This window comes from Bos taurus, chromosome 22 (assembly GCF_002263795.3).
Source record: "Bos taurus isolate L1 Dominette 01449 registration number 42190680 breed Hereford chromosome 22, ARS-UCD2.0, whole genome shotgun sequence".
Classification (NCBI taxonomy): domain Eukaryota; kingdom Metazoa; phylum Chordata; class Mammalia; order Artiodactyla; family Bovidae; genus Bos; species Bos taurus.
Window position 1 is genome coordinate 30,375,694 of NC_037349.1, and position 21,894 is coordinate 30,397,587.

The 21,894-nt window shown below is 42.2% G+C and overlaps 1 protein-coding gene across 24 annotated transcripts in view; it reads left to right on the forward strand.

Moving 5' to 3' along the window:
- The window catches only part of FOXP1 (forkhead box P1), a 627,940-nt gene that overhangs the window by 313,416 nt on the left and 292,630 nt on the right, over positions 1 to 21,894 (forward strand). Inside the window, exon 6 of one of the 24 annotated variants that reach the window (XM_059879653.1) lies at positions 8,377 to 8,474. The exons of the other annotated variants lie outside the window; for them this stretch is intronic. The gene's annotated coding sequence lies outside the window, so the exon portion shown is untranslated. The remainder of the gene's footprint in view (positions 1 to 8,376; positions 8,475 to 21,894) is intronic. 24 annotated transcript variants of the gene reach the window in all.

Genomic DNA, 21,894 nt, shown 5'->3' on the forward strand with positions numbered 1-21,894 from the left:
GCAGTCACCTTGCAGCCCCCTTTGGGCAGACGTCTGTGTCTTTCTGTTGCAGATGGTCCCAGAGCAGCTAGATGTTGGTCTGTTCCCTTTGGTTTTCCTTCTGGTTTCTCTTCATCTGAATCTACTGTACATCCCTTAGCTGTGTGTTTAGTCACTCAGTCATGTCTGACTCTTTGCGACCCCATGGGCTGGAGCCCACCAGGCTCCTCTTGTCCATGGGGATCCTCCAGGCAAAAATACCAGAGTGGGTTGCCATGACTTTCTCCAGGGGATCTTCCCAACCCAGGGATCAAACCCAGGTTTTCCACATTGCAGGCGGATTATTTGCCATCTGAGCCAGAGGGAAGCCCGTACATTCCTTTAAATGTTTCTAATATTGTGTCTCTTTCACACACATGTTTGAAAGTAGGATCTCTTTGAAAGAAAGAAAACCTGGACAACTTTTATTGCTCCAAGGCCCGTGATGTACATGTACATAATGCAAATACAGATTCAGGATATTTCCCTTATCTTTTTAACGTTTACATTAAGTAAGTTAATGTTTGCACATGCACACAACATATAATGCATATGATATAATAGGGGGACTCACATGATTTATCCGAAGTACTACTTATGATGTGTTCAGATGATATGATCCAGTCAGGGTGCTGAAGATTAGATTTCTTTGATGAAGGATTGGATTCCATCCTGTCTTGGTGTCTCTGTCACTGGAGGTTAAATCTCATTTGGAGAGAACATTAAAAGCCCAAATTTGTGACCGTTTGCGCATGTGAGTCACAGACTAGCTGACTTCCTTACCTTTTCTCCCGATTTTCACCATTTCAGGCACCTTAAATGCTCCTTCCTTCCTTCCTTCCTTCCCTGTGTTTCTGCCTCTGTCTATCCTTGCAGGTCTAATAAATTCTTCCCTGTTGTGAAAATGAACCACCCTGTGGTAGATTTCACAGCTAGCAGTGTCCCCCTTACTTGGTGCCTTGTTTTGGTCTCGGTGCCATCAGAGTCATTCCTTCCATCTCCACGGCCTCAACTTTGGTCCCCTCACCTGTTTCCTGAGGTGTGCATTCAACGATTGTGATACTCAGGGTGTGACCTTTGCTTGTCACTCCCTTCTTCCTCCGTGATTCTGATGAGGTTTTATCCTCACATGTTTGGCACTTTGTTCTCCATTTCCTTCGTTCTTTATCAGTTTTTTTTTTTTTTTTTTCTGGACTAAGCCCAGCAGTGCATGTGCTCATGCTTGTTGGTATAAATCATCATTGTGCCGTGAACAAACTCACAGGTCACTGGGACAAGAGCTAGCCTGCCAGCCCCAGTCTGCTACTTTTCTGCTACGTTGCATGTTTTCTCTCCTCTGCCTCTTTGAGAGATACAGGGACAGACAGACAGGTTACTTGCCAAGTCACCTAGTGTCTTAGGTTTTTGATTCACATTTGGCTATTTCCTCCTAGAGGAAATCCGTTTCGTTGACTCTTGGGACTGCAGCTGAGTTAATGGATGAGTAAGTATAAGCAGAGGGTGCTGCCTATGTTATAATAGATTTTGCTCCAGTGTTACTCCCAAGGGTTTTCTGGAGCTCAGAGCCTTTTTTTGTTTTTTGTTTTTTTTTTCCTCTTCAGTTTTCAGGTCTTCTTTGATATCAGGGAGGTGAAATATCCCTTCAGAATCTTTCTTATTTCCTGGACTTTGTCTCCCAGCCGATTTTTCTTCTGTTGTGGCAGGTCCCTAGCACAGCCCTAACACAGTTCTCTATAAACGTGGCTGATCACATTGCTTTTGAACAAAATTATGGTGGTGGTGGTTAGACCAAAGAGAAGCAGTCCAGAAACTTCTTGAGAGAGAAAAGAAAGCAGAATTTTTCTCCTCTTCCTCTGTTTCCTTGCCCACTTTTGGATTCCTGGAGTTGGAGCTGATGCCTCACCGAGTAGGGCGGGTCTTGCCTGAAGCTTACGGAGGAGCTTCTGGATGTAGAATTGGTGAGGTGTGGAGTTTCTGAATCGGATGAGCTGGCTCTGCGTCCTCGCTCAGCACGTTTCATTGTGTCATTCTGTGCAAGCTAGACCTCTGTGCGCTTTTCTTTCCTTATCTGTAAAATAGGGAAAACTACCCATTTTTTGAAAGATGCTATGCAAATAAAATGCAGTAACGAACGTAAAAGCAGTAGATCAGAACCCAGTGCATGAAATGGCACAGTTATTTTTGATCTTGTTTAGAGTACCTAATAAAATCAGTTGCGTTGTTCTGTAATCCAACTGAAGAAAAGCGTTGTTAACTGTTTACCAGACAGTTTTGTGCTTAGAAATCCAGAGTTAGAAGGCTGAGGATGAGAACACTGGAACCTCCTTGCCCTTCTAATACATTGTTGAGCAAAGCAGCTGAAGAGCAATGAGGGAAGGGTGCCAAAGCAATTAGAGAACCCAATCAGATCCTCTCCAAGTGGCAGTGTTTTCAGAGCATTAGAATGTAAGGTTTGAGCTGATTTCTCTGAAAGGCCCTTCATACCTCTCCATTCCAGATGTGAAAATTTGGGGAATCTTGCATTTCTCATCCTCATTGGACTGCATTCTGGAATTACAGCTTTTATATTTGTTGGTGCTTTACTGTCAAATACTCCATGAATCTTCTGAATTAATGTGTTTTGGAAAACATCACTTACGCTTGCTTTCCTATCACACAGTAGTCTCTTTTCTCTAGAAATCATTCCAGGGCAGTTCTCCAGGACTGTTGGGTGCCCATGGTAAGATGACCGGTGTGGGTGGCTTGACAAAAATTACATTGAAGATTAAATTGTTTATTGGGTAGAGATGCCCCAATGGTTTTTCCTCTTAAAAACCATTGACTGGACTTAACTCACACTCATATGAAAGTGTTAAGTCACAAAAAGATTTTTTTTCTAGAGAGATGCCTTTTCAAACTCTGGGTTTCCTTTGAGTGTGCTCTAGCTGCTGTTCTAAAATAGTGTTGCAGTGGGGCTTTGAAAAGGAGCTAAATCTCCACCAAGGAGTAGCTGGTGTGTGACTAGCAGCTGGGTGAATGGAGCAGTTTTATGAAGAAACATAGGCAACTGTAACTTTTTTTTTTTAAGTGGGTGAATTTATTTATTTATTTGTTTGTTTTCAATGTATACTTTAAACTTTTTTTTTTAACTTGGCTACACAGCATGTGGACTCTTAATTCCCTGACCAGGGGTCGAATTTGTACCCTCAGTTTTGGAAGTGCAGAGTCTTAACCTTTGGACGACGGAAGCCCCAACTGTTACCTTTTCAAACAATTTCCCTAACTCTTCCAGAGTAGGTTAGGTTCCCCAATTACATGTTTATATAGCATCCTGTGTTTTCCTCTAGCACTTATAATTATATGTGATTCTTTTAAAAGCTATTAGTATGTTACTATCTCCAAAGATGGCTGATTCCACAAGAGTCAGGAACCGTATTTACTTCTGTATGTCTAGCACATCACGTAGGATCTGGCCCATGGTGGGGCTTGATGTATTGAGTAAGAGAGCAAACGTTTTTATTCTTTACTTACTGGGAATTTTCCATGACTGGCTATGTTGCAATTAGGATTGAATGTGGGTGCACAGAACAAAAACCTAACTATAGTGACTTAATCCAGGGGTTGGCAAACCTTTTTTGTAAAGAGCCCGACAGCAAATATTGTAGCTTTTGCAGCTTCTTCAGTCTCTGCCACAACTGTCCAGTTCTGCTGCATGAAAGTGGCCATAGATAATGCTTCACTCAGCAGTGGTGACTGTGTGACAATAAAACTTGAGTCAGTCAGGCTCCACATTTGGCCCACAGGCCACAGTTGGTTGTCCCCTGCTTAATCAATCGGAGTACTGGTTGGTGGTGAATTTTGTTTAACACAACAAGTCTAGAAGTCTCGAAGTAGGCCCTCCATGACTGGAGTCCCTGTGTCAGGGGGTCCTCCAAACCTCGACTGCTTCTTGCTTGTCAGCCCCCGTCATCTTTAGCCTAGCACTTCTATTCTCAGCGTCATGAGGTGGCTGCTTAGACATCCAGGGTGTGTTTCTAGGCACGAAAGTGCAAAGGACAAAGACATCCCTTCTCTCCAGATTGTGCTTTTTGTAAAATGGAATAGATCTTCCTGGATTTGTCTTCTTTGGAAGACATGCCCTTTCTTATATGTCATTGGCCAGGACTGTGTTGCTTGCCTATTTCCAGTGACATGAGAGCATAAAACTGCAGGTATTTTAATTGAGCACATTGCTGCCCAAACAAAGTTGGGATGCTGGTGCTAGAAGAAGGAGGGTGAGTGAAGTTTGTATAAGCAGCTAGCGAGGTCCACTGGGTATGGGTTTGAAACTGCCTCTCCTTACCCCATCTCCAACCGTCCTTCCCAACTTCATTCTATTCAGGGTTAATTATGTGGTCGCTTCTTGGCCTTTTAGCTAAGATCAAGTGCAGGGTTAATTATGTTATGGATTAAGCATAAGAAGTTCTGGTTAAACGCCTGTTTGGTAGTTTCAAATCTCAGCTCTTCTACTCTGTCCCTCTGACCTTGGTCTCAGGTTTTCTCAACTTTAAAAAGAATAACAAGAGTAGGGCCAACCATAGAGTTGGGAGAAGCCTGAGAAGGTATGTGAAGCATTTAGCCCTGAACCAGCTCATAATATACACCCAATAAACAGTGGCTGTCATCATTAGGACTAATATGAGTGTACAAAAGAGGATTTATCACCACCTACCCTTTATAACACAGATACATTTATTAAAATACAGGAGACCATTAAAGAGTGATAAATATAAGCTTTCCAACTAATATAAAAGTATGAGGAAGGCCTGGGTAGCTCTCTCCATGATCATAGGCATTTCAGAAGATTGGGAGCTTTTCAAAACAAGCCCCAGCCTGATTAGGCAGCAAAGTTTGTAATAAACAACAATAAAACCCCAACTCACCAAGTTCTAACTATGGTTACCCTTGCCCACCAGCTATTGAAATTCCCAGCTTTCAGGATATTTCATAGACTAGGTTCTTTGCTTTATCTCAGTTTTTAAACATATGTAAGTCCCCCTGGGCTGGTATTCCACCAAACAGGAAGTCTGACTCTGTCCAAGACTGAGTTCCCTCTGCTGTGTGTACACAGAAGCAAACTCCAGGCTTTATCTGCCTTCACCCTGACCACAGTGGTTTGGATGAGGTGTTCCGGAGAGCAAGGCAGGTGGAAAATGCTGATCTCGAATGCTCCTTGCTGAACTCTTCCTGATTTTAAAGGACTCTCTTTGGGCGTTTGCTTAGCTCTTTCAATCACTGTGTGACCAGTCCTCCCCGGGTACACTGTGCAGGGTCTGTGTTTTCTTTCCAAAGTCTAGCCCTTTTGTAAAGGGAGTCCCGAGACCATCCAAAAGATCCAGCCTGAGGCTCATTAACCAGGTACCTTTGTAGTGACTCAAGATGTCCCAGGTCACCTCATGAAAGCAAGAACCTTACTGAGAAAAACACTCAGGAGGTTTAGTTCTAAAACCTGTCACAATACTACAGTAATCACCCAAGTGTCATTTTTAAAAAGCAAAAGCCAAGCCTCAAATGAGCAGAGCCCCAGCGGAAATCTCTTCTCCAAATCCATTACACAGGAGATGAGCTGGGTAAATACCAGGGACTCTCCCATTTAGACTCTGACCCTCACTCAGCAAGGGGAGTGATTTGTTTCCCACGTTGGTTCTGTGCCCACCTTTTTGCGAACCTTTTAATTTAAAAGAGACAGTGATTAATGATGCTTTTGATCCACTGACTTTTTTTTTCTTTTAAAGGGCACCCTCTTTCTCTAATACATAAATTTGATGTTGGAAGTATACCATGAGTATAAAAATTATATTGCTTATTTATTTTTTCTCCCACACCACAGCTTTGACAGTCAAGGTGCAGCCTGGGTTCATAGCTTTCTTAGAGTCTTGGCATTCTATGTCTGATATGTAGTAGACATCTGACAAATATTTGTTGAGTGAACAAATAGAAGAATGAGATAATAAATGTTAGTTACCCATCAAGATGTGTGCAAGGGCAGTTTCAAAAGTATATTTCCAGGTAATGTGTGTATGTGTGTCTTCTTACTGAGAAATGATGAATATTCTGTAGTCAATGCTAATGGGCTTTGTTTTGAACCCGTGATGATCCAGATGAAGGTAGTTCACAGCATCTTTGTGCCTGCCTCCCCTTGGTAACTACAGTGGTCTTTCTTGCCTGGGCTGAATATCAGGCCAAGAGACATAGTTGTTTTGAAGTCTGTGAATATTTTTATAGTCGTCGTAGATGAGTTCTCAGAAACACAGCTTTAGTCTACAGAGCATGATAATCTGTCTTGCTAGTCTGTGTTTCTTGTACTGTGGGTATGTAGATGTTGATACCTAAGGAGTGGAAAAAAATATCCTGTCAATCATAGCATCATACCCAACCTTAGCAACTGTAGATTTTGTTGTATTACTTGGGTCCATTTCTTTCAGAAGGAAAAATCTTTTTCCTGGGCTTCAGCCTTTTGCTCAATTTGATGTTTTCTTACTTAAATGTGTGAAACTATAAGAATTGGTCTTAGTTGCAAATTGCAGAACTGGAAGCTAAAGTTGGAAAAAAAATAACCTAAGGTTTTCTTTTGATAGTGTGTTTTATATTGTGTTGAAACTTGGTGATAATTTATAAAAAGTAGCATTATTTATATAGATTTATTAAGTATAGGATACAGAATCAACTGAATTGCGCGTTTTGAGTCATAAGGTTTTTCACAAGGGCCCTACATTACTTTAAAAGGTGTAAATGATACGTTGTGTAACACCCGTCTTATCTTGAACTGTATTATCAGGGGCTCTTTCTGTTTTACCTTAATGTGCTCAGGGAACTCCTGCTTAGTCTAAAAAGATAGCCAAAAGAAAGAAATGCAGTTAATGGTTTAAAACATTCCAAACTTTATAAGCAATTTGCACTTAGATGGTGTAGAGTTGAAACCTCATGATTACAGAGAGGTAATATATCTAAATTCTAATTCAGGTTTTACCTCACCTTTCTGGTTATCTCTGCTGTTTAATAAATAAGAAAGTGGACGACTGCTGGCCCCGGATCCTTTTCAAGGTCCTCTCGGACCTCTGGCAGTTTGACGGCCACCTGAAAATGATGACGTTGCTGCACCTCCAGCGCGCCATCTCCAGTGTGCTTCATCTGCCCATTTCACTCGTTCTCTGTGATCGGTTTCTGCCCTGGGTGGGGCAGATCTCATTTTAAATTTAATGAGACCCAGTGAATCTAACCTGTGTCACCTTCCTATATTGTAGGTGCATTCTTGCTTATATTTTCAGCGTGGGAAAAATGAAAATCAACTGAATTGTACATTTGAGCCTTGAGACTTTTTTCATTTTTTGTAACCACCCATACAGGTCATACCCAAAACCAGGGTCACCTTTTTAATGACTGTTGCCTTGTTGTGGTTTAGTTGTTCAGTTGTGTCCGATTCTTTTGCAACTGCATAGACTGTCGCCTTCCAGGCTCCTCTGTCCATGGGATTTCCCAGGCAAGAATTCTGGAGTGGGATGTCATTTCCTTCTCCAGGGGATCTTCCCCATCCAGGGATGGAACCCATGCCGCCTGCACTAGCAGGCAGATTCTTTACCAGTGAGCCACCTGGGGAATCCCTTTCTTACTATTTATTTTCTGTTGAGTTTCAATCTTATTTTCACCCTAAATCGTGAGTTAAAAATATAGTCCAAATATGATGCAGAAATAACTAAGTTAACTTTGCACTCAGTATTTAGTAACATATGAAAGCTTAGTGAACTTCTATCCCAAAGGGTAAAACACAGACATGGAGAGGAATTGACAGAAATTGACCATTATGTTAATATTTTTTGATAAAACAGCCATGAAGCCCTCTGATGAAAACAAGAACAATCAACCTGGCTTGACAGCCCATTCCCTCATTCATCTCTTCCCTTTGACTTGAGTTTTAGAAAATATCTGTGGCTAGTCCCCTGCTGTCCCTTCCTCACCTTGTCCTCCACCTTCCCTCCCGAACGGGGTGGCTTCTGGAGCCTCTAGCAGGGCTCTCCCCGCCACAGCCCCCACGTTTGCTTTCTTGGGAAGCGGACAGTGTAGGCTCCCTTTTCTTAAAGGACTTGGACATGACTCTCAGGTCAAGTCCTCCTGGGAGACACTGCCCATGGTGTCTGTGGATTCACATGCAGCGCTCAGTGACAAGACGCTGTCTTGTGTATAGACATTTTGTTGGTATGTGGCCACTTTTGTTTGACCGTAAACCTATTTGTGTTAGTTTTTCTTACCATGGGCCCCTTCACAAAGCATCTATTCTATCTGCACAAAGTTGGGAGTTGACTGGACTCACCAATGCCAAAGAAGTCACTTTTCTTTCAACAGTTGGATCCTAGAGTTGGAAACAGTCATTTGGGAGCCTGGGACCTGTTCTTCCTCATTCTTGGTAGACAACCATAAGGAAAACCATCGGAAAAAAGCAGGTAACATTTATGGAGCACGTTGCCTGTGCCAGGAGCCATTCTGGATCCATGATGTCTGTCTTCTCTCTTAGTCCTTATAAAGATGTGTTGCTGTTGACCCTGTTTTATAGATAGTAAAACAAAAGACACAGAGAGGTGAAGTAACTTGCATGGGATCACACAGTCATGCTTTAAGGCTGAGCTCCTGATTTTCACTGACAGGCTTTGGATGATGTGCTCATTCTGTCTGGTGGCAGATCATGCCATTCTTAGGGTTCTTGATGGAAAGGTTTCTCTGTGGTCAAACTCTACTTTGCTGATATGGTCAGTAATAGTTCTGGACCCAGAATCATTTCAGTTTAATAAATGAGTTCCCAGACTTAAAATCTAATAACAACTCCCCTCTTTTCTCATGTCCCCACCCTCACATGCTTGCAGTGAAGCCCTGTTTCTTTAACCTCTGAAGTCTCTCTCTTATTTTCTGTCTTGTCATTGCCTCCTGAACTGTAGGATGGAGACTTGGCTCCTTAGTGTGGCCGTCAGGGCTCTGTGCCTTGGCCCCATCTGTCTGTTGTCTGTTCCTCTTCCCAGGGCCTTGTGGAATAACTAGGTGCCTCTGGTGGGACTGGCCCTCTTCTCGGAGTGATAGACTCCGGCTTGGTACCTGGCCCTGTGGAGCTTACATCAACCCATTTCTTCTGCCCTGTTGTTGCCCTGCTCTTGAACTTGTGCAGCTCATGTTATTGCTTCCTTTGGCTTTGGATGCCAGTCCTCCTCTTCCCACTCCCACCTCCCCCTGCCTATTAACATCCTACTCATCCTTCAAGGCTTGGCTCAGATATCACTTCTGTGAAGCCTTTTTCAATTGAACCCAGCCTATGTGACTCACTCCTTTGTCTGGGCTCCCACAAGTGTGTGTTTGTATTTCATTATAACCTTTGTTCAAGTCTGCTCTGTAGTTTAGTGCATTCTTTTCAAATTTGAAAGCCACAAATTCTTGCCTGAAGGTAAGAACCTATGTAACTTTATTTTTGTGTGCCCCAGAGCACGTGAGATACAGAGTAGGTGCTCCATAGATCAACTCGGGCACAGTTATCATTATCACCATTTTGTTAAGGGCTTACTTTGCATCCGGACTACTAGAGTTTTGTGTTTGAGGTCGCTTCTGCACTTGCTGACTAGTTAAGAGTTACAAACAGGGCCACTGTCCATTTTGTAGATTGGAGAACAGAAGTCCAGCAAGATGCTATATCAATAATTTGCTCAGAGTCACAGAATTGCTAAGGGAATGGACAAGCATTTGCACCCAGGGCTGCCTGGTTCCAAAGTCCGTGTCCTTTTCACCATGACACCTGAGAAACACCCAAATACAAATAGGGTTTGTGGTGGCTTCTGGAAGTCCAGATGAAGAAGCCAGTCCCCTCACTGGATATGCATGTGGCCCAATGGCTTCATCTTTCTACATCTAGAAACTTTCTCTTTCAACTCATTTTGTAGATTTTTGAATCTCTAAAACTGCTACAAAAAACTGGAAAGAAATTTCTTGATTTGCAGATTTGAATGCTAGTCTTTTTTTGTTTTTTTAAACAACCTTTGGTTACAGTTTTACCTTGAATTTAAGAGCAGCCATAAATAACATAGGAGCACAGTATCACATCTTGTCCCTTATGCTAAGTGTGGATTCATTTAGCTCAGCTTTCTTTTTGAGCCAGTGTCAAGCAAGGATCTCCCCCAACATATTGGCTGAATTCTTTGGTTATAAGCAACAGAGTTGATCTCTGACCAGCTTAAAGGGAAAAGGTTTATTGGAGGAGTACACAGAAGGTCACAGAGTGGACAGAAGATTGAGAAAGGATAGGGGATAGTTCCCACATACAGGCAGTTTGAATGTCACTGCTGAGATCAGTGCTCCCCAAACATTTTTCTGTCCATACATCAGTCTACTGAGACAAATCAATTGTCCTAGTTTGTGTTAACTCCCCATGGCTATGAGAAGTCAGGGGACCTGACTGAGGAATTCCATCTTGCTTGCAACAAGGGTGGGGAAGGGTAATTCCCCAAAAAGAAATTGAAGTACAAATGGATTCTGGATAGCTCCCCAAATTCAACAAGTACCAGCTGTCCCTGGATTCTACCTGAATAGGAGGGTTTGTTGAAGAGTTGGAGAGAGTTTTGTTGTGTACTCTTGCTTTTTGTAGCTTTAGGACCTCCTTTCTAACCAGGATTTTGAGTCTGTCATTGATGGGGTCGGGAAACCTTCCAGCGTTACATCACAGGAAGTTTGATGAACCTACCTTTATCTTGTACGGCTCATCTAGTAGTTAAGTCCTTGGGAAGGATGGAATAATATACCCAGACCTCTGGCTAGCTTACTACTGAAGACTTTTCTCCAGCAAAGTTCTAAGAAAACCCAAGCTCTAAAAACCCATCATCAAATAATAAAAGAGAAATAGAATAAATGCACAGTTCATGACATTAATATAGAGCAGGAAGACAATCTTTTTTTTTTCTAATAATCTTTTCTTTTATATCCTACTTTATGGGGGTGCTGTTTAATTTCATGTTCATTTACTTTAATTACTTCTTGCATGTAGTTTGCGCGGAAGTTTGCCATTTTCTAGCGTCTAAAAGATGGCTTGCTTGAGTTTCTTTTCAGACCCTGTTAAAATTAATATATAATAAAACCCAATGTGGATGTTTCTCATTTTTCACCTCAAAGGATTATTCATCATAATACAATCACTTTTTTCCAGGGAGATTTTATCAGACTTACAAGTCAAATTAGTCAAGTGCATTACTTCTGCTAATAAACAGAAAACCTTTGCCCTGGAAACATCTCTAGACTGAGTTCCAATAATTTAATGTTTCCTTGCCTCAAGAGATCAACCTATAAATGACCTGGGAATAAAAACATAAATTTATTAGTCTAAAAGGAGATTGTTAAGATGGGACCATTTGAGAATAAAAGAAAGGTCATAAAATCAGAAAATAAATATTGAATATACGTTAGACTAAAAAAAATGATTTTAGAGGGATAGGCTTAATTTCTACCCCATGCAGAGAATTTGGGGGTAACAGATTGGTATGTGTGTGTGTGGTTGCATTTATTTGTGTATTGCATGTGAGAATCATGCAGGATTGGTAAGAAGCCATTATGTACTTCCCTAAAAAAAGTCTTGTGTTTCTAATTTAGAAGATAAATGCAGTTGTGGTAGAATCAGGCCAAGCTGGAAGGTGCCTGGTTTCATCACTGCCTTCGTTTTGATTTGCCTTATGGTCTGTAGGTCCAAGGTTAATTGTGGGAAGATTTTGGCCATGAAACTGTGACAAGCCCTTACATGAATGGAAAGGGGATGTACTTGCTTTCAAGTGCCTTTATTAGGGGTAGGTGTGATCCTTGACTCACTGCTTGATGGGAGTAAGCTCACTGGTTCTTGGGGTGAGTGAGTTCTAAATCCCCCTTTTAAGTTCAGTCCAAGTTGCTGTGACCTTCTCAAGCTGCTTGTTCACAAGCGTTTCACATGTCGAGGTGCTGGGCATTTTGTCTAGTTCAAAAGTGAGGAATGCTTTCTTCTCTAAGATATGGCAGATTTGCTCCTAGAGAGGAGAGAGGAACATGGCTTTCCTTTCACCTCTGCAGATAAGATCTGCTGTCGTGAGAGATGCAGGTGAAGAGATTGCTGCAGAAACTGTGGGAATCCAGTGTATAAATGACAAGAGAGAAATTTTTCAGGGCTAATAGAAAAACCCTCTTCAGTGTGTAGTTGAGATTCACTTTCTCTGGTATTTTTGCACAAGATTGAGAATAAAAATGGTTATGATTGATGAAGCATTCAGTGTATATCTAACTGTAAGTCAGACTAGAGGGACTTTTAAATCACCCAAATGAAAGATTGCGTTATCATGAACATTAATATGTAACAGTTAAGTATGTCATTGCTTATCCTAAGTCCTGGCATTCACAGGGCTCTCTGAGGCCAGCCAACCAAAAAGGAGAAACTTTTAGCAAACGCCAGTCCACAAAACCTCCATGCATAAGGTCAGTCCAGTGGTCATGACTCTTAGTGGGTTATTTATTTCTGCATTCCCGTCCCATCTGTAGATTTGATTCACACCACAAAGGACTTAAACATGTCCCCTGAGATACTATAGGGCAAGAAGTGTATGGTTGAAGCCAAGGGGAAGAATGTATTTCTGGTTGAGAAGAGAAAGTCTGGAAGCAGGAAAAACAGGGAACAGTAACTTATTAAGGGCAAGGGGATAAGGTTAGTTAAATGTTTAGAAATTGTTTGTTTTTTCCTTAATTTCTTACAGATTTGTTGCCATTTATGGTCCTGGCAAATGATCATCTATTAGAAAACCAAGAGGGTAGAAAGTAGGCATTTTTAATCTTTTTTGTCTTTAAAAAAAAATACTATCTTTTCCTCCAGATTATTTAAGGAGTCCATGTTTATAGCAAGAAATTTGAACTAGGAACGAATGTTTTCTTTTTTTAATTAAAATTACATCCATTCTCAATACACAGAAATTCAGTAAATAGAAGGGGAATTCTTACATGTATAATATAGGAAAAAATTAAATGTCAATATGACGTATTTAATTGTATTTTTAAGTAGACACATATAGTCTTTGTTTAGCATATTTGCTACATACAAAGCTTATGTCAGTTGATGTTTTATCTTTGTATCCAGCATAACGTCAAGGCCAAGACCATTTTAGTGGGATGTATTCCTTAGTAGTTTTAAAAATCGTGATAGATACCTCACATTAGAACTAAACCTATGAGTGACGTGTGGAGGAAAGAGGGGTGGAAAACCAGGGAAGGAGCATTCATTGAACATCTAGCATGTGTTAAACACTATGCTAGTCCCTTCTGGGCTTCCCAGGTGGCGGTAGTGGTATAAACCCACCTGCCAATGCAAGAGGCGCAAGAGACAAGAGTTCAGTCACTGGGTTAAGAAGATTCCCTGGAGGAGTATATGGCAACCTACTCCAGTATTCTTGCCTGGAAAATGCCATAGACAGTGGAACCTGGCAGGCTACAGTCCATGAGATCACAAAGAGTCAGACGCGACTGAATGACTTAGCATGCACGTTCACGTGCTAGTCCCTCTGTGGTAATTTTGCAATTCATTATCATTCGGTACTGATGATGATTACACTGAGGATAACTAATTTCTGAGCATGTACTGTGTACCAGGTGAGAACTTTGGCATGTATCATTTACATGTAACTTTTGCAACACAGAAAGTTTGTCTACTTTTATTATTTCTGTATTAGAGATGGGAAACCTGAGGTTCAGAGATGTCAAGCTAGTTAACTCAAGATCACAGAGCCAAGAATTTCAAAGCCAAGTAGACTGTCCGATGTCTCTAAATTCCCCAAGCTGCAGGCCACCTAGCCAGGCCCTGTCCCCACACTGTGTCACAGGCCCGACCTTTTCCCTCCAGGACACGGTGACAGCCAACACCGAAGTGACATCTGTGCCTGCTCATGAGGGTGTCTTTAGTGTTCTTGCTCTCAGGGAACATCCGTTGTCCTTGACATCTTGAGCTGAAGAAACAGTTACAGCTGAAGCATCTCCTTATCCAGGCACAGCACAAATGACCATGTGTGGCCTGTGCTCTAAGCTCAGACGATGCTGTTATGTCTTAGGACAAAAAATGATCAGTGGGTGGGGCTGTCCACATTTTGCAGTTGGGGCCATGCGTAATCATTTTCCTACCGTGTGACCAAGTTTTCTGTAAATCTGTTGGCCTCGGACATTTTGTTTCTCCTCTCTCTACTCCTCCTTCCACTCAGAAGTTGGGATGATCCTTGTACCTCCCATGTAGAGAGAGGGTGAGGGTAGTAAATCACTTGAGTCAAAGCTTTGTGAGGAGTTGGCATGCAAGTAGATATGAAGTGGTGGTGTTTCTGTTTGAGATCTTCTAAAGACTAAGAATCATACTCTCTAGTGACAAGGTCTCCGGTGAAATGGGGAACCATCTTAGGTTCCAGGGAAGATCACTAATTATACTTGGTTAGTCCAGTTTCCTCAAGGAAGGGATTTCTGTCTGTCATTCCTGGGATTTAGGATATACTGATAAGCATGTTTTCACCTACTACTGATAGGAAACCTCATTAGCAGTGGCTGAAAGACAAGGCTATTTATGATTTACTTGCTCAGAAATCTGTAAGTAGGCCTTCCAAAGATTGGTTCCTTACTTCAGTAATATCTGATTGCTGGGTTGGCATATTGGTGATTCCTTTAACTTTCCCCTCATGGCTACAGGATGGCTGCTAAAGCTCCAGGCATCACCTTTGTACATATTTACTTGTAAAGCACTAAGTGGGTAAGAGGACAACCAAAGAGAGAGATTTGTTCCTTTCTTCTAATCAAAGCGGAGAAAAATATTTCACACACCCCCCCTTCATATTTTTTGGCCGGAATTAAGTTAGATGTCTGTCCCTAGGTGCAGAAAAATCTGGGAAGGAGATATCTCATTTTTTTCAGCTTGAAGAGTAGTGGGAGGGTGGGAAGAAGTTACAATGATGTTGAGTAGCTACCCAGAGCTGTCTGTATATGGAGTAACACTTCATACCTGACCACCGAAGGTCAACCTAAAATCTAGGCTGTGCCCAGCTTAGGATATGGATTTTATTGTTCTCAGTATTACTAAGAATGACAATGCATTTTTGGATTCTCACAATATTGCTAAAGCTGAAATTGCTTTGTATCAAGAGATGATGGGTATTTCAAACACACTGTGTTTACTTTCTTCGTCATCAGGCTTTATCCCATCTCAAGCTCTCTGTTTATCACCCAAGAAAATATTTCGTAGATGGCTCAGCTTTCTGTTCACAGCCATAGTTCTGGATGTTTCGCACCCTGCACTCAGGTTTGGGAATGACTAACGCCCTGTGCGCCTCCCCCCGGGCCCCCCGCCCCACGCCAAGTGATCTTTGCTTCTATATTTGTGCATTGTGAAAGAAACATCCTGACAGCTGTGATGTATTTATGATGTCGTACAGCTGGTTTTACAGTCACTTTGTTACATCAATACTAATCTTTCTCCCTAAGCTGAAAAATTCATCACACTTGGAGCTACGGGGGAAAGCTCCACCTGAATGTGTGTAGTTTGGAGTTTTCAGGGGAGTGATAGGGTAGAGGGATGTTTCTGTGTAAGAAATCTTTCAGAATGTCACTCTCGTTCCAGATTGTGTGCGTTATTTGAGTTGGTGGAGAGGGCATTTTCTCCAGGAGAGCAGGCATGTCCCAACACCTGGTTTACAGGCAACGTGTCTTGAAGAGAGTAGCGGTTACATGTTTCTGACGGTAAAAAAAAAAAAAAATTGTCTTCCAAGTGGCTACTTAAGGAGTATGCTTGGTTCAAATCCACAAGCATAAATCTCTCACTCAGATTATTCACTTAAATCTGCACTTCTCATCAAAATTGTGATTAGAATTTATGTAAAAATTAAGCAAAAATTTGTATAAATTTAGATTCACAGCAAGAATGGATTTTTATTTATTTATTTATTTATTGGAAAAGACTAATGCTTTTAAGAATGGATTTTTTGTTTTTTTAAGTCAGGACCAAAACTGCTAAGTTTGAGAGAGTTTGTTGATTTCCATGGAGGAGAAGATATGATTTTTAATTAAAAATTAATATATAGAATCTTGAACTAGGAACCAAATACCCATCTGCTGAGGATCAGATTCTCATGAATATGGAGAATTTGTGACACTTCTAAAATTGCACAGTCCAAGATAGAGTAGCCCCTAGATGTGTGTGGCTATTTAAATTTAAATTAATTAAAATTACATAAATTTAAGAATGTAGTTCCGTGATTTCACTAGCCATATGTCAAGTGCTCGGTTGCCTCGGGTGACTCCATTGGATAGTGTAGGTCTAGAACCTTCCACCATTACAGAAAGTTCTTTTGGGCAGCATTTCTCTTGATGAATAGTTTTCCACCAGGAGCAGCTTTTCCCACCTAGGAACATTGGGCAATACCCGGAGATATTTTTGGTGTCACACCTGTGGTGGCTGTGGTGCTGCTGGCATCTAGGGACTCTGCCAAACTCCTCCAATGCACAGGACAACTCCTGCAGTGAAGAGTTTACTTGACCAAAATATCAATAGTGCTAAGGTGGGGAGACTCTTCTCTCCAGGGCAGGTGGACCCCTGTGGCCCCAAGCTCATCATCTGGAGATTTAAAACAATTCCCCCCACCAAAATTTCAGGTAGCCTATGGTTTTGATATAGTCCTGGTACAGAGCAGGATCAACAAGTTTATTTCTAGAGAAGGCTAGTCCCAAGTTCCATGGCCCTCATTAGAGGGAAGAGCTGTATAGCTACCCAGAGAGTCTTGTGAATAGTAATACAGCAGAGATTGGAAAAATAAGGGGGCCGTGGTGTTAATTCTTCTTCCTCAGCCATCTCTGCTTCTGAAGGTCCCTCGCTCTGCAAACTGAGCGGAGCCAATCATTCACATCTTTATGTCTTTGAGTTCGGCGGATTGCCCTTCCATTCCAGCATCAGGATTCAGGACTCCAGTGTGAGCATCTGGGGCTCATGCTGACAGTCATTCCTGACAGCAGGTGGATGCCAATATGATGTACCAAGAATCAGGTGTCCTGATCAGAACTGGGTTTGCGTTTGTACTCCACCACTTAGCTTCAGTGTGGCCAAGAATGGGTCACTTAACTTCTCTGAGCCTCATTGTCCTTACCAATGAGAGGGAAATAGTAACTGTATGCATCTTCTAGGGTTATTTTAAGGGTTTAATGAGAAATAGAGTCTCTGGCACATTAAGAATAAAGTAGCTTCTTTTTTGTTGTTTTGTTCTTGTGTTGCAGTGGTTGTTAGTCCCAGGACAGGCTGGTTGTACTGATCTGGGGTTTACTCCTGCCCAGGGAGGAAATCATGACTGTGGTTTTCCAGTCTTCTTGGCTGGAGCCAGGGCTAAAAGCCAGGCATGCAGGCTGGACCTCGCCCCTTCTACCTTGACTTAAATGTCACTTATCCTGTTCACCTCATTTAAATACATTCCCTCAGACCCCACTCTTATTTTATCATTCTTGACTTACGGCTGTTTCCTTTCTAAAATGTGGTACAGTTTAAAGCACATTGTGTTTTAACTGGTTATCTCTTCTTCTAGACTTGGAGTTGATATTAGCCATTAGGAATTTCAGGTTTAATGGTGTGGTATTGTGAAAATTAAACTCTTGGAAATGAGGAAAGAGGAGGAGACAAGAAAAAAGCAGCGCATGGGTTTTGCATGCTGACTAAGCTGACTTGAAATCTCACTTTCCCTGTTACTCATTTTGTGACCTTATGTAAGCTATTTAACACGAGTCTCAGTTTGTCATACCTGTGAAATGGGGAAAATATTGTAAGAATTCCAAAGTAGATGACAAATACAATGTCATCTACTTCAGTTAGTTACTCAATAAGTGGCAGTTTTTATAACGATTAAAGAAGCAATATGGGAATATAACTAAAGGATGATTAATGTATTTGTCACTGTTCCTTCCCTTCTATCGATATCATTCAAAGAACTTTAGCAGTAACACGTGCCTTATTAGAATATTTATGTCTTCTTGAGTAATTTTATTTTTTCTCCAATGGACTCAAACTTTGACAGGCTGAAGGTAAGACTAACTGGTCAAATTGCTAGAAATTTTTATACTAGTGATAGTATGCTGCAAAGAGATTCAGAAAGTTTTAGGGCTAGTGAGTTTGTGTTGGCCTGTCTTCAAGGACCCACATAGCCCTTGATTCTTCCTGACCTCCTCCCTCGTTATTTATGATCAGTGACTAAGGACCGGGGCTTGCCAGGTGGTGCAGTGGTAAAGAATCCACCTACCAGTGCAGGAGATACTGGAGATGTGAGTTTGATCCCTGGATTGGGAAGATCCCCTGGAGAAGGAAATGGCAACCCACCCCAGTATTCTTCCCTGGGAAATCCCATGGACAGAGGAGCCTGCCAGGCTACACAGTCCATGGGACCACAGAGAATCAGATACGACTGAGTGACTGAGCAGGCACGCACGCACGCACGACTAAGAACCACTGTACCCTGCCTCTGCCTCCCATCACAAATTCTGTCAGGATGAAAGACTGCATCTCATCCCTTGTCCTTGAGTCTGATCAGAAGATGTGCCGTCTGCTGTGTGAGCTCACAGGCTGTTCACCTAAACTGATGGGTTGGTCCATCTGACCTGAACCACCACCACCACTACCAAAGACCTAGAGAAGAAGGTTTATTAAGTCTATGTAAGCTTGCATACCAGATTGCTTTAGACCTGTAGTGTAGATTGCTTTGAGATCAACTTGAGTTGTTTCCAATTGTTTGTTGTGATTTATTCTCCTAACTCTTTCTAGTGTTAGCAGAAAAGAAAACATAGCTGATGACCTGGTTACATAGAATGTAGGAAGGAGGTGTACAGATTGAGGGTTAGCTCTGGGAACTTACTGTTTTGTGTGTGTGTGTTTTAGTTGGCTTGCTTTCCCATAAAAGGTAAGGCATATTGTAGAGTTGGTGAACTACATGTAGAAAGCATATATATTTTGAATTCCTGTATTGTACCTGCAGATAACCCAAAGCCAACTAGCTGAGCAAATTTGGGAATTTCATTAGTTCATGTTCCCTGGTGACTCAGTTGGTAAAGAATCCGCTTGCAATTCGGGAGACCTGGGTTCGATCCCTGGGTTGGGAAGATCCCTTAGAGAAGGGAACAGCTACCCACTCCAGTATTCTGACCTGGAGAATCCCATGGACTCTGTAGTCCATGGGGTTGCAAAGAGTCAGACACGACCAGGCAACTTTCACTTTCATGTGATCAAGTTCAGAAGTAGGATGGCTCCCTCTGGGCTTTGTTAGGACTCTGTCCTGCTGTTGTGCCCACCTCTGAATTGCTGTGTCCCTTTTAGCCAGCTTTCTCTTTGTGGGGGCAAGCCAATCCATGTCCTTAACGCCTTGGAAAACCTAGCAAAAGAACAGTAGTTCCTATAGAATATTATTTCCTACAGAATACTAGTAGTTGAGTATGGTTCTCCTTTGGCACATGTCCATCCATCAGCCACTCAGTGTGACTGACAGAGCAGAACATGCTGATTGGTCAGACCTGGTTTCTGGCTCCACCCTCCGGAGGTGGGAGATGCATCTACCTTCTGTGCACCACAGGGACTGAGAGTGGGGAATGGGGTGTCTCTCCCAAGAAAAGTCAGGCTAGTGTTAAGAGGAAGAGCGGCGTGGATGTTGGGCAGACAAAGACTAGCATCTCCCCAACTGTGATCCCCTTTGATTTCAACGATGCTGGTGACTCAGGGAAAATCTCATGCCTTGTGGTGTCTCCATGTCACTTCCAGAGTTGCTTGCAGGTCCAGGGCCTGATTTCATTTACAGCATCAGCATACCTCTCTCTTCTTTCTTGCAGTCATGATACCCCCATCTTTCCCCCAGAGGCTGCAGTAAATGGCCTTCTCCGAGCCACAATCAATGGCATTTCGTAAGGTGTGACAGAAGAGGCCATCTGGCACTTGTCCCGCTGTCGTTTCTCCCCGTCCAGGGAGGAGGCACGCTGGAGGCAGAAGGTCGCAGCTCAGCGAAGCACTGCTGTCTCTCAAAAACCTCCTCCCGTCCCCCGCCCCAGACTTGGGGCTGCAGCAGAGACGTTCCACAAGAGGCACACACCTGGCAGAATTCCCCCTTTCCCTTTGTGAAATTCCCCATCAAAATTGATTTGTGGATTAATCATCATAATGAAAATGATTTTTGAATACCATTATAAGTTTGAGTGTTCCACACAACACTTTCCCAAATATTGGATAGATTTTCTTTTCTTTTTTTTAAGATGCCAGTGTGGAGATCAGTGGCCCATTTCAATTTTTATTGAAACAAATAAACCCAATAAAAACACTTATGCTGAGAACTGTAGCGCCACAATAAAAGAATCACACTGTATTGAATTTATTGATTTATTTATTTACTCCAACTGGAAAATCGAGTATTGTGTTAATGTATTTTATAAGAATCACACTGCTCGATGAAATGGCTAATTTATTTTAGCGTATACATAAATAGCTAGCAATTTTCCATGAGACAGCCTAATGAAAATGATGCCGATGAAATTGTCTATACTATGAGGAGTGACAGAGACGAGTTATTATTGGGTGAGTGCTAAGACGCATTGAACTGGCCATCATATCTTTGAACTTTTGAACTGCTACTTGTTCTGTGTGATTTATTGATTTTACTATCTCTCTGTTTAGCTCAACTTTAGTTTTTGCCCAGCAGTGCAGATAAGTGGCATAGGAGATTTAATTTCATGGGTATTTGGGGTTAAAACCTATCTTTAAGAAGAATGCTAAACATGTTTTAATAAAACATGAGTTGCAGGGGTTTTAAGTTTCTGGGTGATATGGATCTGATAAGGAGCAAAGCAGTTCAGAGGCCAGCCCAGGGGCTCCAGGCTGGGGAAGCACTCTTTTTCTGAGCTCTGGAAGTCTCACCAGAGCCATGTACATTTTACTTGCTCCATCAGCCGACTTGCAGCCCAGATTGCATGTACCATTTCTTCCCTGGCCTGTGCCCTACCTCTCACACCTCTTGTTTGGCCCGGGTGGTTTCTGGGGTTCTTGCAGTCAGCAGCGGGGTGCCTCTCTTCCTCTCCGTGTACACTGAGGGCTGGCCACTCTGTAAACACCCTCGTTTTTGGCAGCTCTCTTAAGGAAAACCGCTTTTAAGAAACGCCATGGCTCTCACCTCCAGGATAAAGACGTGGAAGCTCGCTCTGCGTTGGGGCCAGGCTGGCTCTCAGCTGCTGCCCCCTCTCCAGACCCACTCTCGGGATCCTCATCTGTGAGGCTGTCCTCCTCAGCCTGCCCTGACCTTGGAGCGGGAGGTTTCCCTCGCTGCTTGGGAAGGGGGTGGGAATCTCATACTGACTGACAATGGCCAGAGAGCAGCCATACTTTTTATTGTTGTCTTTAGGTGTGCAGAACTTTTTTAAAATGTGTAACATCTTGGGGACTCATATCTGATATTTTTCATTTTGATTAGCTAATTTCTGTAGGATGACTTGACCACAGTATTTTTTGCCTGCTTTTTCCCTTTGGGGAGGAGGGTTGGAGAAGGTGGGAAAGAGCTTTATCATGTAAAAGTAACCATCCTAGAAATTCCAGGTAATAAATTTTCAGGCGCATGAACGGTTAAGACTCCTCACTCAGTAACACAGTATGTGACTGTGGAATTTTTATGAAGGTAACGGTCTCTTTCTTTAAAAATCTGATTTATTTAGAAGGTACTTTTCAATGACCAAGTAATTTTAACCTTGGGAGAAAGATTAGGGTGGGGGGCATGGGAGGAGTGAGGAAAGGAGGCTTGGATTTCTGCAAGGGCTTGAAAATTCACATCCCCTTCAATGATTAAACTGGCAGGATCTTTATTT